This window comes from Diadema antillarum, unplaced genomic scaffold (genome assembly GCF_040938485.1).
Source record: "Diadema antillarum isolate AM-2024a unplaced genomic scaffold, OU_Dant_1.0 scf00000071, whole genome shotgun sequence".
Taxonomy (NCBI): Eukaryota; Metazoa; Echinodermata; class Echinoidea; order Diadematoida; family Diadematidae; genus Diadema; species Diadema antillarum.
The window spans coordinates 1,443,606-1,462,500 of NW_027270960.1; the positions used below are offsets into that span (position 1 = coordinate 1,443,606).

Here is an 18,895-nt window from a genome sequence, read left to right on the forward strand (position 1 = left end):
AGTCATGATACATCACTACCAGTTGGCATCTGATAGCAGAAAGAGTTACATTGTAAACATAGGACACTGCAAAGAAGACAAAGAAGAGAAACAGACTGTTCAAGGAGAAAGAGAGAGATAGAGAGAGATAGAGGTCTCACCAGCTTGGAAGTCGATAGCGACAGACAGCATGTGACCAGTGATGGGGGTGAGCATGTCTTTGCCATCATTGCCTCGTGATGGTTCCCTGAGGGACAGGCCTCGGATGGTGTCATCACTGGAGTACAGTAAAAACTCACTCACTCCTGCAGAGAAAATCCACGTTACATCCATATCACAAAAGGTTTGCCATTGCTGCCATCCAGAACATTGCACAGAACATTTTCTCTGTGCACTTCAGGTTGTCATTAATGCTACTACTGAACATTATATCTTGATATGCAATATGTTTCATTCACTTTTCTTGACATGTTATGAGGCTATAAGGACATAAATAAATGGATTGCATACAATTATGGGCCGCACTTGAGTGCTCAAAAGCAACCAAAGTGAACTAATCAAAATGCATATCGTATCATGCCATGCCAGACTCGGAACTTTTAAGCGCTCTGTGGAAAAAAGTGTACATTTGTACCTCAGGTGTTAATTTTAGATGAGGCCACACATTTTGTAGCAACAGGGTCATGCACCTGGTGCACTTTAATAGCTCCTTTTATACAGGTGTCTCAAACAAAGCAATCAACTCTCTGCATTATGACATATGTGCATATGACTAGCATTCTTCTTGCGCTAACTTCTTGTGCCAACTTCTCGTGCCACCTTCTCGTACTATTATGGTACACTTTTGGAGCACATTGTAAAGTAGTCCATTTTTGGCTTGTTATACAGGTAGTACAGTACGGTACATTTTGGGAGCATCAGAGCATTCCTCTGGCACAAGTATGGTATGGTATGCTTTAGGACAGCACCCAATCCCACTCATCATGGAATGTTTGGAGAGCTCTGTAACTTCCTTATCTATCTGAAAACTATCAAGTGAAAGATAGAAGTCACCTTCACACGTGGTCGTCATATTCTTAGATGTGATATAGCCGGCGGTGCAGGCACACTTTCTCCCGTTGTTAGGTAGAGGAAGACACAGCTGCTGACAGCCCCCATTCTGGTCCTTGCAGCCATTTTCACCACCTACTTCCAAATACAAGCCACACACACCTTGGTATGAGTTACACTCCAAACTATATGGACAATTGTTGCATGGTCATGCATTCCTTCAATATTAACATTCTCCTCATTACCATTAAGTAACTCTAAACATGCCAGAGAGATGTATTTGTAAAGATGTTCGTGCCACTTTATAGTTGTAAGTAATAATTGCAGCACCTACTGTATTTTACCTCAAGAATTAGACAGTACACCAGAATCTACTTATCAACTAAGCCTGCTCTTCTCGATGTAATTACTTTCAAATAATTGTTCTAATCTAATTTTCAGTTTTTCATTTTATATACATTCAAGTGAAATGTTCCAGATTTATGTCATAATTACAAGTACATTGTGTATGTTGAATGAAATCAAATAACACATACAACACAGCATTTAAAATATCATGGTTTGGTGATAGTAAGAAAGATGAGGAAGGTTTACTTTGTGAGGTGAGGTTATACATGAACATCTCCATCACGCCTGGTGTGTTTCCGCGCAAGACGTTCACGTTGGTAGGATCATCCTTTTCCACGTACTTGATGGAGCCAACACCATTCTCTGCCCAAAACACCTGCAAAGACACATAGGATCATTACATAGTCAGTATCCATTGAAACACAAACAAAACAAGGGAATTGTGGGTAAAATTTGCAGTGTTGTGGGTGGGAGAGTGTTTGTTTCAAATCTCTTAAATTTTTCATAAAACTGTTCTTCCCTTGTTTGTTAATTCCTACACAGGGATCTACTATATTCTTGTTTGAATAACAATATCGGACTACTCTGCATGATTGTGACAAAGACAAATTTGCAACTCCCCTCCCCCAGGAGAATTGTGCCCCTTGGAGTCCTCAGGTAGGGAATGGCATCTATTTGTATAGATACATATTTTATCACCCTGGCAATAATACCTGCCAAGTTTGGTGAATATCTTACCATGAGTTTTCAAAAAGATGAAAATGTGAAAATTGGCCGCTAGTTGGCTTCACCCCTTTTTGACCATGCATTCTCAAGAAGAAGATGAAAGATGAAAATGTACAATTTAGACCCCAATTTGGACCCCCAGCTCAAAGGAGGGGGGCACCCCTGAATCTTCCATGAACAGACTTGAAACTAGAGTCATCAATGTACTTGCTCATACTATTAACTCAGCTCTATCACTTCTGGTTCTGATCCTATCCCCATGGGATGCTACCTGCCAAATTATGAGGTTTTCATTAAGAAGACAAAGATTTAAAAAGTTTACACACAATGATAGACAATGCATAATGGATGTGGGATGATCAGTGATCGTAATAGCTCTCTTGAGCCTGTTGGCTCAGGTGTGGTGAACCAAAAAGGAATGGAGTTTAACAAAAAGTACATGGGTGATTTCGTTGAAGAGCACATGGGTCATTAATCAGCAGGACTCACTCGGTCATTGGTCACTGTGATGGCCGTAGGGTCAGCAGCACTCTCCAGCTGTAGGAAGACCTGGATGTTGCTTCCATTCAAATTGCTGTTCTTAATGACCCGTAGGCCAGCATCTGTCCAGTAAAGCTGTTGTTTGCTGCGGTCAATGGCCAGACCTATAGGGGGCAAGGAACAGGGGGGAAGGTTAATACATTGCACACAGTCATAGCACAAACCTTACAAACTAATATCACATTTCATTTCCACCCTCCGTAGTAAACATAATTTTCATATCTATAGTACAGATATACAATTTGAAGTTACTGGCTTTTCCATTATAAATGAAGTGAAAAAGAAGCATCAAATTTGAAACAGTAGAAAAGCACTCAGAGAGCACAGACCTCCGCCAAGCAGCTAAGTTCCACCCACACGGGCATGCTGAAAATAAGTCAAATTTCCCAAAATAGAAGCCTTCTGTTTATGAAATCAGCTTCCAGCTGCACGGCGCTCACCTGAGCAGAGCACGCACTTTAGAGCGCATAAGTAAACCTCAAATACGCATGCCCCTAACTCTCAAGTTCACTAAACCTATCTGCAAAAACACCTTCAAAAATCTATAAAAATTCCTGGATCACTACCAAAATTAAATCACTTGTTCCTTATATCATTATCAACTTTTCCTGCAAGTTTTCTCCAAATCCATCCACAACTTTTTGAGTTATTTTGCACACAAACAAACAAACAAACCGATGTTGATGAAAACATAACTTCCTTCCTTGGCGGAGGTAATAAATACAACCATTAATGGATCCAAATCAAACATTGAGGATTTCAAAGCTTTTCCTATTTAGTAGACCTATACTTACTCATAAGTAGTATGCAACATCTATGCTTTTGTGTGTGTGTATGTGCATGTGTGTGGTTTTCTGCGATTAAAAACAAAACCCTGCCTCCTTCCATTGTCATTTTTGCGTATGTCTGACAAAAGTTTGACAGCAAGGGTGCATCTTAACCTGTTGGTTGGAGTAAGTTTCCTCCAGTGACAATCGATGTCTGGTTAGTCCCGTCCATGCGAGCTTGCTCAATGGTAGGCATCTCTTCCCCATTGATCCAGTACATCATACTAGCAGAGGACAGAGTAATGAAGAAAATATACATGGCATTGTCAATCAAAGATATCATGATCACAACCAAATGTATTGCATTTGTGAATTTATAGCTATTAACTTTTTCCCTTATCACTTGTTTGTACATCCAATGGAAAACACTGTATATGTGTATGTATATAAAGTAGAATTACATACCACAAGCCCAAAAGATCACATGCTTTCATTTTCACGCCAGTTTGGTGTCGCGCAAAGTGCATGAAAATTTCCACACCACAAAAATGTCCACTAGCTTTACCGGAAGATAGTAGGTCATTGATGAGTAGAACCTGTGCTCTGCTTAAGTTTTATGGCTCATAGGAAATGTATCACTAATTCCATCTGACAATCACCAATGCTACAGATTTTACCCAGCTTCATAGAAACAATCTAACAGCTGAGGAAGGTAAAGAGGAGAAGCTCTTTGGAGGTGGACTACTCAGTCACCCTATTGTACGTACATAGGTGGAATGCTCACCTTACTATAGGTGGATTACTCACCCTAATATAGGTGGGCTATTCGCCCTACTATAGGTGGACTACTCTCCCTACTGTAGGCGGACTACTCACCCTACTGTAGGCTCGATGACGATGCTCCTGGGGTTGGTAAGGTTGAGGTTGTCAATCTCGTTCTGGAAGCTCCCGTCCAGCCTGGCAATCTTGATGACACTCTTGTTGGGCGAGACGTTTGTCCAGTACATGTTCCTTGAGACCCAGTCTATGGCCAGGTTGTAGGCATTAGGAATCCCTGGAATCATAGAATGGCAGGAGTAAGAAAACTGTAAAACCACAGACATTTTTGTGTGCATGAAACCTTTGCAAATTTTGCGAGGAGCCAAGATTTGTGAAACTTCTTGTCGACACAATACACTGAATGCCAGTGGAGATTCACAAAAGTTTCATCATGTAAAAAAGGCCATTGACTCCAATTCTCATATGTTCCAGTTTTATAGTAGTAAACATTCAAAACTGCATTTCTTCTTGTCTATGGGAGCAGGGGGAGGTTAAACTAATTGAACAGGTAAAGATGTATTCAATATTTGTCCAATATGTTACACGTAATGTTCATTGAATTGTTCAACTAATCTGACATGTATTTACAGAGAAGATAAAAATATTAACAATGACCTATGAGGTCCCAATTTGATATTGTTATCTCCTCTGGTGTCCAATAGGGCCATTTCTGCAACTTAAGAGGGGAATTTCGTGAGAAATTTTGCAAGGAGTTCTTGAGAAAATTATGATCACATTGGCAAAACTTCAGCAACTCAAACTTCCAGAAGTTTTGCCAGTGTGACCATGGCTTACACAACCCCAACAAACCCCCCAGCACTGTATACACTGTCCAAAGTCTCTGGTAGAGGGAGGCTTAAATGAGCCCAAGCTGTCTGAAGGGTGTTACCTCCATCTGTCACCTGATTCTTCCGCTTCACAGGTTAGGCTATTGATGATACCACACCACTAACTTCCACTTTGAGGCCATCTTCTCAATCTCTCCCACTCTTGCGTTTTGTATGTCTCACGCTTAAGATGTATTTTACCTTGCTTAAGATCTTAATTACATGTAGCAGTCTCCAGCCCAACATTACATATGTTGTAATTGTTTTAAATAGAAAGAGAAAAAAAAAATGGGACCCTATTAAAAACAATTTGCCTATAACAATACTGACATAGATTTAGATCATAAGGAATCTTAAACAAATCAAACATTATTAGAAGATGCACAATATAATGTCTCCATGAGGGAGACATCCAATATGAGCCTTATGGAGGATGTCTCCACGAGGGAACATTACTTATGCCATATAAGTTTAAAAATAAGGCCAAAATAGCACCAGAGAGCAGACTATTGTACAACCCGAGCACTTCAAGGACCTTTTTAGTGGGCCCTGGAAACTGGCCATGAAGGCCGTTGGGGTTCATGCTTGCGATGTGCATTAGGTGCAAATGATATTATGCTTATGTTCAAAAGATGCTTTAGGTTGCAGTCTCTGCCTGGTAGGAGGACAACATAAGGTGAGTTGAACGAGTCCATAACATGTTCCTTGCTGTCACTGTTTGATAAAACAATGCAATGCAGTTACCTTCAATGACTGTCTCTATAGCTGTCCCGTTGATGTAAGCCCTGTTAATGCTCTTCCGAGAGAGATCTGTCCAGTAGATGCGATTCTCCACGGTGTCGTGATCTATTGACGAGGCGTTGGCTACAGTGGGTATTGTGAGGGCAGGAATCACATTGTAGTAACCATCATCCACATCAACCCCTCTAATGTCAGTTTGACGGGAGATGACGAAGAAGACCGTGTCATCTGTTTTTAAAAAAAAGGAGAGAGAAAATGACAGTACATTTATAATGTGTTAAGTCACTGTTGGACTCTTTATGTGCCATGGTGTAAACCCCCTGTGTGTCACATTATTCTGAGACACAAGCATGGTCATGCTTTGGGAAAGCATTCTGTTTTTCAAATCTATGTAACTTATAATGATTGATCTCTGTTAAGTTGGACATGAAGTGAGCAAAGTCATAGAGAAAATGCCAAAGTTTGCTTTGACGTAAAGTTTATGACAAATCTATGACTCTTTTTCTTTCAAATGTCCAGTAGCTACATTACTGCAAAAGCATGACTTTTGCACACACAACGGTTACGGAAACTTGTAATTTACTCACAACTCAAGTAGGGAACACCGCTAAAAAGTCAAAAATTACATAAAATGCAAGCTATATATGGGAAAAACGGCATTGCGAGAAACGCTTTGATTGTGCTGTGGCATTTGGTGATTTATCGATCGGTTTGGATTAAAGAGTTAAAGAGTTAAAGCCACTGGTCCCACAGTTGCTTGCTTGAAAACATATCTTGGCTCCGTAGAAGTCACATAAAACAAGTCATAATTCAAATTCAAAATTCACTTTGAGTTGGCTGAATGTTTGAGTACCTGATCCATCTCACTCATAAAACAGAGTCCTAACACACTCTCATGCCAAGAAGTTTTCCCCCTGCACGCAGGAGAAATGATAAGCTACTCTTGCCACACTTTCCTGATGGTTCCCTGGCATACTCAGGGATGGCTTTCTCGCATACTCACTGACGCACGTCTTTCCGTTTGAATGAAGCTTCTTGAGGTGAGGGCAGGCACACGCTGTCTCATTTCCGTTCAGCAAGCACAGGTCGGAGCAGCCGCCATTATCCACGGCACAGGGGTTGGGTTCTGTAAAGGTAACAAGACCAGTGTATCAATAAGATCAGCAACTGAAACACAAACCTGACATATTCATGCCAGACTTGTCAAGTGTGGGCAATATGTTCACATTGTTGCAGCTACAGGCGTCGGCATTGGCGTGGACGTCACAAGCTTGATATCATACCTGCTTCCTTGACGAATGGTTGTAGACAAATGAACCTATTCTGGACAAGCTGCCAGTATACTGCATATGCAATATATCTAGTGAGTCAAATTCGCAAATTCGCAGTACAGCAATGGACAGTGAATCTACAAATGCACATCACATTCATTTTAGGATCAGAGCTTAATTTTTGTGTGTTTCAAAAATTCACAAATAGATAAGAAAGATGGATGCCCTTCTAATCTGCACTAAGTCAAAAAGACATACATAAAACAAAGAAACTTTAATCTCATTCAATATGTGGTCAATTTCAGAATCAATGATAAATTCAGGCACGTAAAGGGATGATAAAGTATTGGTTGACCTGAGGATTCAGTTTTCAACTTTCTGCAAAATAGGAATTGGAGCATACAATTCTAAAGGAATTCAAACTTTATTTGATGAAAATCGGGTTTGAAATGGATGAGATACCCCAAAACCAAATAAAATACGGCAAGCCCACCTTTTACAAGGATCACTTTGTGTTTTTGATATCTCAGCCCTTTCAAAGCCAATATTGATCAAGTAAGCTTTGAATTCCTTATAGAATGATATGTTCTTTCATATTTCATAACAGGTTACTTAATTACAATATCTCAAAAAATCATCATCGAAAAATTTTGGAAACCTTAAGCCCCATCTCAACTGAAACTGAGTCAGCCCTTTAAGAGGCCCTTCAAATACAACAAAGGGAACAGCTAAATGAGAATTTTGTACTCTAATGAAATACAATGAATATCAAAAATTTCTGATGCATTTGTGAGAAAACTTGTACATAAGGACTCACTCTGTGGTTGTCTGTAGGGATGGTAGACGTGGATATCAAACGGCTGGGTGCTCGTCTTCTGAATCGGACTCACGTCGGAGCCGTTGAACTTGTTGGCCTGGTACACAGAATTGGTCCGCCAGTCGGTCCAAAAGACGCTCCCTTCAAAGACGGAGATGGCGAAGGGATGGAAGAGGGTATTGTGGCCACGCAGAACGGTGAACAGGTTGGAGCCGTCGTAATTGGCCGCCTGGATACCATCCGACCTATCAAGCACGTATTGAAGGTCAAATATTCAATTAAACTTACTTATTTATGCAACTTTTCATGTTACAAAAATTGGAAGGATATACATTGGTCATGAAGATCAAAATGCATGATAAATACATGAAGTAAGCAATAATAAATTAAAAGACATGCATGAAAACATTATCATAGATACAATGGTTAATGTTAATGGTTATCTTTTTACAGCAAATCATATTTAAAGAATATCTATTATGCCATTTTCTTTAATAACATTTATTTTCACTCCAATTTCATGTCAAGCAAAATGCACAAAATTTTTCACTTTTACAGAAAAGGGTTAATCAGACTGAACAGTCATGAACTTATATTGTACAATACACATATTGATAATACATGTTTCTCATACTACAAGAAGCGTGCATGCGATTTACCTGGCATCGATCCAATAGATTCTCTTCTCTGGGTAGTCAATGGTCAGACCGTTGGGCCAGCCTCCTTCTGTATTAATGTTGACCACTACATGGCGGTCTTGACCACTCATGGTTGACCGTTCAATACGAGGGTTCTTTGCATCCCAGTCTGTCCAGAACATCAGACTGTCCAGAAAAAAAAAATGGGATAAAATGGAAAAGTGCATCAAAAAATCATAAAAGCTCTTATAAGGCTCATAAGGCTGGCATCTCTTTTTACTGGAATGCATGTGTATGTATCTACTTTACCGTGAAAATCATTTGTTCTAATACACAACAACATAATACAGTCAAACAGCTGTTATCCAGCCATGTAAGGACCAGCGGCCCTCAGGGTAAGCAATTTGGCCAGATATGGAAGAAGCAATCTTTAATGTTCATATTGTATATTATGATTACAAGTAGGCTGCTAACCCTGTGGTAGCTACAGTATGTACGAAGATAGTGAACACTGAAATAGAAGTGTAATTTATGCTGGCCTACTTAAAAGTATAGTCATGAAATTGAAACATTTCACTGTAAAATTCATAACATGTTTCTGTCGGGAATCATAAATGCATGAGCTTTGTATGAGTTTTAATTGGGTTTGAAATAACCTTTACTGATTTATTTATTTATTTAGTTAGTTATTCATTTATTTATTTATTTATTTATCTATTTATTTATCTATTTATTTATTCATTTGTATTCACTGCTTGGAGGCGTCTGGAACACAGAGAAGTTTGAATAAGAGAAGGGGGCCAGATAATCGAGGTCAGACTGTAGCACTGTTTTAATCATGCAGTCAAAGTTTGACAATTAGCATCTTCTTCTGTTTTCAAGCATTACTATAGGCTCCACACTATCATTAAATTTCTGCCACATTATCAAATTAACCACCCTCATCCCATGTTCCAAGTCAGATTAGAGGTTACGCATTAAAAAACAAAAACAAAAACACAGAAAAACAAGTAATGAAACAAAGCTTTAAAACAACTCAACTCTATTCCATTCACTTGAAAGAGTCATCTGTGTGTAAGTGAACTTAAGGGTCTTATTTCATCAATGATGTACGGACAGCATTTCCTGCCAAAGTAGCAACGTCTTGTAGCAACAACCAATCAGGAGGCAGGATTCTTGTCACAACCATGACATTCACCACATAGCAGAAGGAGTTTCTATCATCTCAAGTTTCTCTGAAATGAGGACCAGGTCTTACCCTACAGTTGGGTCGAGAGCTATAGCCCTTGGGCTCTCCATGTTCCCTGCCACTACAGTGGTCCTCATGGCACCGTCTAGTCTTGAGACCTCAATCTGGTCCAGATGGCTCTCCACCCAGTACAGGTTACCTCCAATCCAGTCCACTGCTAGTCCTTCACATGTGGCCAAACCTGCCTCTATCACAGACTCTATGTTACGCAGGCCTGCATGCCGAGATATTAGGATTTTTAAAAAAAAAATCAGAAGAGAGAGAAAACATAGAGACAGAGCAACCATGGTCTAAAGATTGTAAGAATTTAAGATTTGCTTTTTTCCTAGCCGTTGCGTAGAATAAATTATGAAAAAAAAACAGAGAAAAATTCAATATTGAACTCTTCATTACAGCTCTTACCTTATTGTCGAGGCACATGTACTTGATCTTCAACTGTACATGTAGATAATTAAACAAATACCATTCACAACCTGAAAACTGCATAAGAGAAACTGGAGGCTCATTTCAAATATCATCCCTGAAAATGCACACACCATCTACTAGTACTTGAAATTGAGACAGAGGGTAATACCATCATCAAATGTATCACAAATAAAATAATTACAAGTACAGCAGCAACAATAAGGATAATTATCCTAATTACCATACTGAACATTGTGGCCACATTCCTACCAACTACATGAAAATTATATAATGGTTCTTAGCATTACAACACTCCAACCATCATCACATCATCAGTCTTGTCATAATCATCACCATCACCATCATCATCATCATCATCATCATCATCAACCTTGGCATCACCATTACCATGGCAACCATTTTAATTAATGGGAGGTGACAAAGGAGAGGGTGGCCATCAAAACTACTGGTACTGTATGGTACCTGCATTTGGCGAGTTATCATCCAGCCAGCCGCGATATATCTTGTCGTCGACCACATCGGTCCAATAGATGGTGCTGTTCATGTAGTGGAAGTCAACCGCGATGCTGTTGTGCAGGCCAAAGACCAGTACATTATATTCGCCGCTGTCAAGGTTGATACGTCTAAGCTGGTTGCGATTGGAGAAGATGACATACGGGCTGGCACTTACTGCAGGTAAGAGAACAAAGTGAATGAATAAGAAATAATGCAAATCCTCTACTTGCAAGAATGGAAAAAGATAACAAACTTTCAGTTCAAGATAAAAAACTTTTTGTTCAATGTAGAAATTGCAGACAAAAATTTGTAACTTCTGTAACAGTGTATTCCTTCAATATTTGATATTCTCTTCAACCCAAAATGTTCATTGAAGAAAGCAAACATACCAGTGTGGTTTATCCCAAGGAAACAGTGATAACCCTCTTTACACAGAAATCACAGTAAAAATGCAGGTTTAAAAAGGATGTCCTGTAAATATTGTCATGGCTGGTAATGTTCTAAGTAACTGCCGACATACATGTATGACGAGGAGTGAAACGTACATAATTTCACAGCTGATCTTGATACTGGTGTTCAGGATGACAATGAACTGTGAAGTTAAGGTCATCCATAAAAAAATCAAACCATAAGGTACAAAAGGCACCCAAGGGTAAAGAAACATACACGAAAACTGTTTGTCATTTAGTTCCAAATGGTAAGCCTGATCACTACCAAAATTGAATCATCTGTTCCTTGTATCATTGTCAACTTTTCCTGGAAAAAAAATCATCATAAAAAAAAATCATTCATAACTAGACTTATTTTGCAAACAAACAAACAAACACACAGACAATAGACAGACAGGTAGAAACAGAAAACGATGCCAATGCAAATATATCCTCCTTCATAGAGGTCATAACTACACAGTGTATCTTTACATCAACTCATCAAACTCTTTAGCCAACATCTAGTTGCTGGCTAAGACAAAAACACATTTGTCTATTTGCTTGTTTGTGTGTTTTTCTCACCACCAACTCACCATTAGTATTTGCTTGTTTGTTTGTTTGTTTGTTTGTTTGTTTGTTTTTTTCATCACCAACTCACCATTACTCTTACAGCTCCATCTATCATCCTGCAGAGAATAGCCAGGGTAGCACTCACACTTATACGATCCTTTTGTTGAGATACAATGCTGGCTGCAGCGGCCTCTTTTGGAACACATCTTGCTATCTGTGTTGAACACATGAAGCAAAACAAAATTTCTCCAATATATAAACACAGCACAAAATGACTCTATTACATTTTGACACACATAACTGAACTAATTATGACATCCACATGACAAATAATGCCCCAAATGATTATTACCAAATTACAAACAGGCAGATCTGCCTTAGAGGCAACCTGCCTGTTGCGGCCACCCATCTTCCTCTATGGCGAACTTACAAATTTGTGAGCTTTTCAAGCAAAGCTCACAACACAAGAAATCATCAGTAAACAGTTTTATGAGATACACTGTAATAGAATGTGAACAACACACACAACTGCTTTAAAGGTCCTGTTTACCTTTAGGAACAGTGATTTATAACATTTTTAAGATTTAACATTTAATGCATATGTGTAGGTCTGTTGTACCACAAAACATCCTATCACATAGAATTTTCATGATAAAGCCTTATAAAATAAGGAAATATCTGTATTTTGACGGCTTAGTCCGGAAACATTTTTATCATAACTATTGCCCATAAAGCCTAAAATATAAGGAGATATCTGTATTTAGATGGTTTAGTCTGGAAACATTTTTATCATAACTATTGTTCACATTTTGTATATCTAACATCAATTTTACCAATTCAAATGTTTACAGTGGTTGTTTCTAACCCTAACTCACATTTTTTTTTAACTATTTTAAAGCACTGATGCTGGGTTTTTGTTTCATCTGCAAATGGTAAACTATGCCTTTAATACCTGGCAAACACTGTGTCAGCTTCAAAGGGTTAATGACCTGTCCCTCTGGGCAGTGGCAGATGACTCCAAGGCCAGGTGTTGGCTGACACATCTCTTCACACTGTGATCTGCTACACAGTGTCTGGTTACCTAGGAAACAAATGAAAAAAAACAACAACAATAACAATTGGATTACAAGTGTGACCCTGCATCACAAAACAAACAAAAACTTGCCAGACATAGATTTTTAGTTAAGGGCAGATTCTGAAAGAGCAGATTTTAAAATGATGTTTAACTCAATCCAAATGGACTCTTTCAACCTATCTAAATTTTGGAAAGAAGGCACACACTTTGAAAAAGTGTGTACTGATCGAAGCTCTTAAGTATATAAGGGTCTATTCAAGCACTTAAAGGTCCTGTTTACCTTTGGGAGCAATGATTTAAGAAATGTTCAAGATATCACATTTGATGCATTATGTGTAGGTCAGCTGCATCACAAAACATCCTCCCATAATTTCTGTTTGAATTTCTTGTAAGTACGTCATTTTGTAATGCGCAGTAGAGTATATCATTATAGTAGCTGCGCAATACAAATGTCCTTTATTATTATCATTATTATTATTATTATTATTATTATTATTATTATTATTATTATTATTATTATTATTATAATTATTATTATCATTATCATTATTATTATTATAATACAAGTCTGCAATAAAACATAAAATATAAGCAGATATCAATATTTTTCTTATTAAACAATAGCTGTAGACAGTTTGGTCAAACAACATTTTTATCATAACTTTTGTTCACATTTTGCATATCTAACAATACTCAACATCAATTATACCGAGATTCAAATGTTTACATTGGTTGTTTCTATACCTACCTCACATTTTAGAATTATTCTAAAGCACTAATGCTGGGTTTTTTGTTTCATCTGCAAATGGTAAATTATGCCTTTAATCTTGAACCAAACCCTGCTAGCTGTTCTATGAATGGGACAAAAGCAGGATGTAAAACAGCACAGCACAACAATGAAGGGATTATCAGATTAATAAAGCTGAAACTAAGTACAATCTATTAACACATTGACCCTCCTTTTGGCGAATTCATGAAGGTCGATTAAATGTAAACAATGCTTTCAGCAAATTTCTTCTGCGTAAATACAATGGACACATTATATAGACCAAACAGATGTCAAGTAACAAACATGCGTTGATATGCACATGTCAAAGGTATGCCTATTTTGCGCTTATTTTAGACCATTTCTTAAATCTAAAATATGACCTTTATTCAAACCACCATTGTGAATTCAGGCCAAACTGTTCATGACTAATACAAACCTTCACAGCAGTAGTTTGCGAATAGCACCGGACTCGCCAAAAATAAGAACCTTGCAAAATATTTCGCATAATACCGCACTAGTGCAGTTTGATGAAGACATATCAATGAGATTTTTACATCAAACAGTAGACAAGAGAGAAAATCCCCTAAACACAATGCACAGGACTACCGGGCACATTTGCACATAAGGGCCCGAATTCACAAAGTGGTACAAATGAAACCATGGTTTAAACCATGGACAAAAACCATGGAGCGCCAAGTGTCGCATGAAATATTTCGTTACGAAATCAGTCATTTCGTCGATAAAATGATTATTTTGCAACGAAATGACAACATTTTGTAACTACTAAATGAACATGTCGTCCACGAAATGATAATTTCGTTAACAAAATGTTTATTTTGCCGATGAAATGTGACCGTGCATCACAAAACGAACAAAAAGTCACACACACTGATTTTAGTGAGAGCGGAAAATAAATTGTAGGTGAAATAGGTCAGCCTAGCCAATCTTGACTTTTTCATATTTTCTGAAAGAGCAAGTCTTCTTCTACATCATACTAAAATTTGGGATCATATAACGAAAAGAAAACTGGGTTATCAGCCGTTTTTCTGGAACACTTTTCAGTGGAATAATGTGATTAGGTGTTTCTCTCAAAGTCCTCTTTCCATTTCTTAAAAACCCTGTCCATGCTCATCACTTTCAACTTCAATAACTTTAGAAGGGATATACAGTGGCTACTGTCCATGCTCATCACTTTCAACTTCAATAACTTTAGAAGGGATATACAGTGGCTACTGCTTTGAAGGATGGCATTTATCATCAACAGAATGGGTAAATAAGGCATGCACAATTTCAGCTTAATCTGTTAATCTCTTCATTGTTGTTGCTCTGGGGGTTATCATCCGGCTATTTGCTCCATTCATCGCACAGCTAGAGCGGCTTGGTAAAGATTAAACGCTTGAATAGACCCTGTTCTTCAGAGCCTCTTTTCTCAGTTCACACTTATCCAGGGTGTGTACTTTCTTTCCAATATTTAGATAGGTTAGGAGAGTCCATTTGGATTGAGTTATATATCATTTTAAAGCTTAGAGTCTGCTCTTTCAGAATCTGACCTTTACTAAAAATCCATGTCTGGCGACTTTTTGTTCGTTTTGTGTGCAGGATCACAAATGACCAATTTCGTAACAAAATATTCCGTAACGAAATATTCCGTAACGAAATATTCCGTAACGAAATATTCCGTACGACACTTGGCGCTCCATGGCTTTTGTCCATGGTTTAATTCATGGTTTCATTTGTACCACCTTCGTGAATTCGGGCCAAGAGGTCTTTAATTCACCAGACATCTAGGACCACCAAAACTTCAGCCCTGAGGCAAGTTGTGGGACTACTACAAGTATAATACTCACATGCATGTTCATCCGACCCATTGATACACTGTGGCGAACCATCGCACAGATTACTGATGGGGATACACAATGTGTGATTTTCACATTTCCAGTGGCCAACATCACATCCGAGCTCCGCTGAAGGCATCAAAAAGAGAAAAGGCATGCGAATATGAAGGTGTTGATGCATATATGTACATAAATGTGCCTGTACTGTTTTGTAGATTCCCTCATATTTAATAATAATTTTCTAGATGTTTTTGGTACAATGTCTGCTTGTTCTTATTGATATTCTGCGGTTTGTGTATGATTTACCAAAGAGACATCACCAAGTGACTAAATTCAATAAACAATCATGATATATATTCTTGGTGCTCATTTACCACCATCAAATTAACGATGGACCTACAGGACAAACATTCATGTTAGGTATAGATACACGTATGTATACATAAAACATCTCATATCGTATCATCATGTGCAATTTGTGAAAAAAATACACAGGTTGACAAAGAGGATATATTTTTCTTCCTCTAGATTTGCATATAACAGAAATTTTTTGTAGAAACATATCAATAGACAAACAAATCTTCACACAAGGGTACAAATGAATGTGGTGGTCACATCCCTTTCTCTCTCATTCTCTGACACCCATTAATTTGTCAAGTTACCATGCACTAACACCCATTAATTTGTCAAGTCACCATGCACTAACGCCCATTAGTCTGTCAAGTCACCATTCTCTAACGCCCATTAGTTTGTAAAGTCACCACACACTTACCACAAAAGAATTCATCTGACTGGTCTTGGCAGTCTGGGGTTCCATCACACTGCCAGACATGTGGAATACACTTCGCCTCGCCGGGACACTTGTAATGGGTGTTGGCCTGACAAACTGGCTCTGAGAAATACAGGGGATAAAGCAAGAAAAGACACCACACTTGTATTTGTAAACATTTGGTATATTTTGCGGTGATTTCATTTTTCAGGAATTTTGGTAATCAACTAATACTCGCAAACTAAACAACTCACAAAAATATTGCCTTTTTGTAACACAAAATGCACTAGGTATGAACTCCAATATGGTAAATCCAAACTTTTCCCCTGAGAAGGAAAAATACTGATTTTGCATTCTGTCACACTTACAATTTTTTTATCATGAATTCAAACACTCACAAATTTTCCTCACAAATTAAGACTCACCAAAAATATGGTGTAAACAGATATAAACCAATTAGTTCAATTTGTGATAGCCTTAGCATCAACTGCAAAACTCATACAGAAATATGTACAAGAAATGCTCTGACATGTTACAACATTGTAGCCTCCCAATGTGACCACCCCCCCCCCATGAATTCCTGCATAAAGATTGGCCAGCAGCAGACTTTATCACACCATTAACCCGTTGAAGACTAGTCCCGAGTATACTCGGGCAGGTGTCTATGGGAAATGCATGATGTAGCAAAATCAGTCCGTACTCAACAGGTTAAATCTCATTAGCAGCTTGCCCTCCACACATAACATTTGGTGTTTTGCTCCATGTTATTAATCAGGAGGCATATTTAAAGAAAAATTTTGTTCCTTCAATGTGTCAGGATCACACAGGACTTGGAGGTAATCTGTGTGTACCAACCATGTCCAATATCATGCAGGCATTTTACGATGCATGAAAATCTCCACAGTGAAGTACATACAATGTATGTAGGTAGAGATTTTTCCAGTTTCACACTGTGGTAACAGTGGCTGAAAGGACTGCTTAATTGGAAAATTGAGAAAAGGGGTATTCTTTTGCTAAGCTTTAGATCTACATACTCGTTTTGTTAATTGAAAAATGAAGCTGCTTTGGTGGGACAGTGAAATCATGCATTGTCAGCAACTATGTCATTTTACACATTGTAATACATTTTCCACCATTCACATGTAAATGTACTTTGTGAGACATAGGGTGCGTTCAAGTGCTCTCCTAAAGCAAACCGTACCATACAGTACCCGCGCCAGAGGAGCACTCAAACGCTCCTGAAGTGTACCGTACCGTACTGTACCTAACCAAAAGTGGACCACTTCCCGACGTGCTCCAAAAGCGTACCAAAAGTTCGCTGTAAAGCATTCGCGTATCATGTGCATACGTCACAATGCAAAGACATCATTCCCTTTGTTCGGGACAGCTGTAAGTACATGTAGTTCAAGCGCCAGGTGAATGACATTCTTGCTACAAAAATCTGCGACCTTTTCTAAAAATAACTTGTGAGGTACGCTTTCTCAACAGAGCCATCGAACGCTCCAAAACTGGCACAGTTTAGGTACGCTTTGGTTAAGTTCACTTTGGTTCGCTTTAGAGTGCTCGAATGCACCTACTGTCTCCACTGATACTTTCAGATCCTGCTCTCAATGTTCATTTCTTTTTTTCCTTTTTTGTGGTTCACAGTCAGCACAAAACTCTGCTCACGTGACCTCACAAAAAATCAATGGGTACCAGAGAATACAATACCTATCTCGCAATGTGCTTCGTCTTCCAGACCATGGCAGTCTGGCTCCCCGTCACACACCCAGGACATTGGGATGCATCGCTGCTCATCACAGCGGAACTCATTGCCTGTACACACTACAGGCCTTAGAGAGGCTGAAAGAGGAAAAGGTATGGGACACTTCCTGTTTTAAATACATATCAATGACACATTCATGTCAAACAAGCCAAGAAACAAACAAACAAAAAAAGATTTGGATAAGTTTACGCACCAAATGAAACAAAAGAAATGTTTATTCTTCAAGTAAATTTGATCATTTAACAGAAATCCCTTTGAATATGAAATGATATTTATTTTCCTCACATTGATTTATTTCAATTTCATTTAATTCTGATGAAAATGCTTTATTATCAAGAACACTTCACACAAAGATTCTTTACATGTTTACATTAAAAAAATGCAAAATTTGATGATAATGTTAAAGTCACAACTGTACAGTCCTCCCTTGTAATCCTGTTCAAATCTTCTCAGATAAATTTCTCTTCAGTTTCGTGTTCCTAATGAATTAATGTCATCAAAATAGGCATTAGTGCTTTGCCATGAAAGCTTGTCATGAGGGTTGTAACCACATACCTCAACATAAACGAAAGACTTACTGCAGTTAGGGTTGCGGGAATCATCACTTCCGTCGTCACAGTCGTCAACGTCGTCGCAGACACGCTCAATGTCAATGCAGCGGAGAGAAACCTTGCACTGGAACTGGGTTTCACTGTCACACATGTACTCACAAGTTTGCTCGTCAGAGTTATCACCGCAATCGTCATCTGAGGGCGCCATTCACGCAACCATTAATTGACAAACAGCAGGAATGACAGAAATTACAATTTTACAAAAATAATTTCAGGTAACTTCTGACAAATTTACAATATCATTTGTTTGTAGAGATTAATTTTGGGAGGTACATTTGTATGAAAGACCACTCCTGACAACAAAGAATTTCCCCAAGAGAGTAATAACAATGAACAGAAAAAAAAAAACAAAAAACCAAGGCACATGCATTAGATCAGTG

General features: G+C 38.4%; 1 pseudogene; it reads right to left on the reverse strand.

Moving 5' to 3' along the window:
* The window catches only part of LOC139716969 (low-density lipoprotein receptor-related protein 1-like), a 183,283-nt pseudogene that overhangs the window by 92,860 nt on the left and 71,528 nt on the right, over positions 1-18,895 (reverse strand).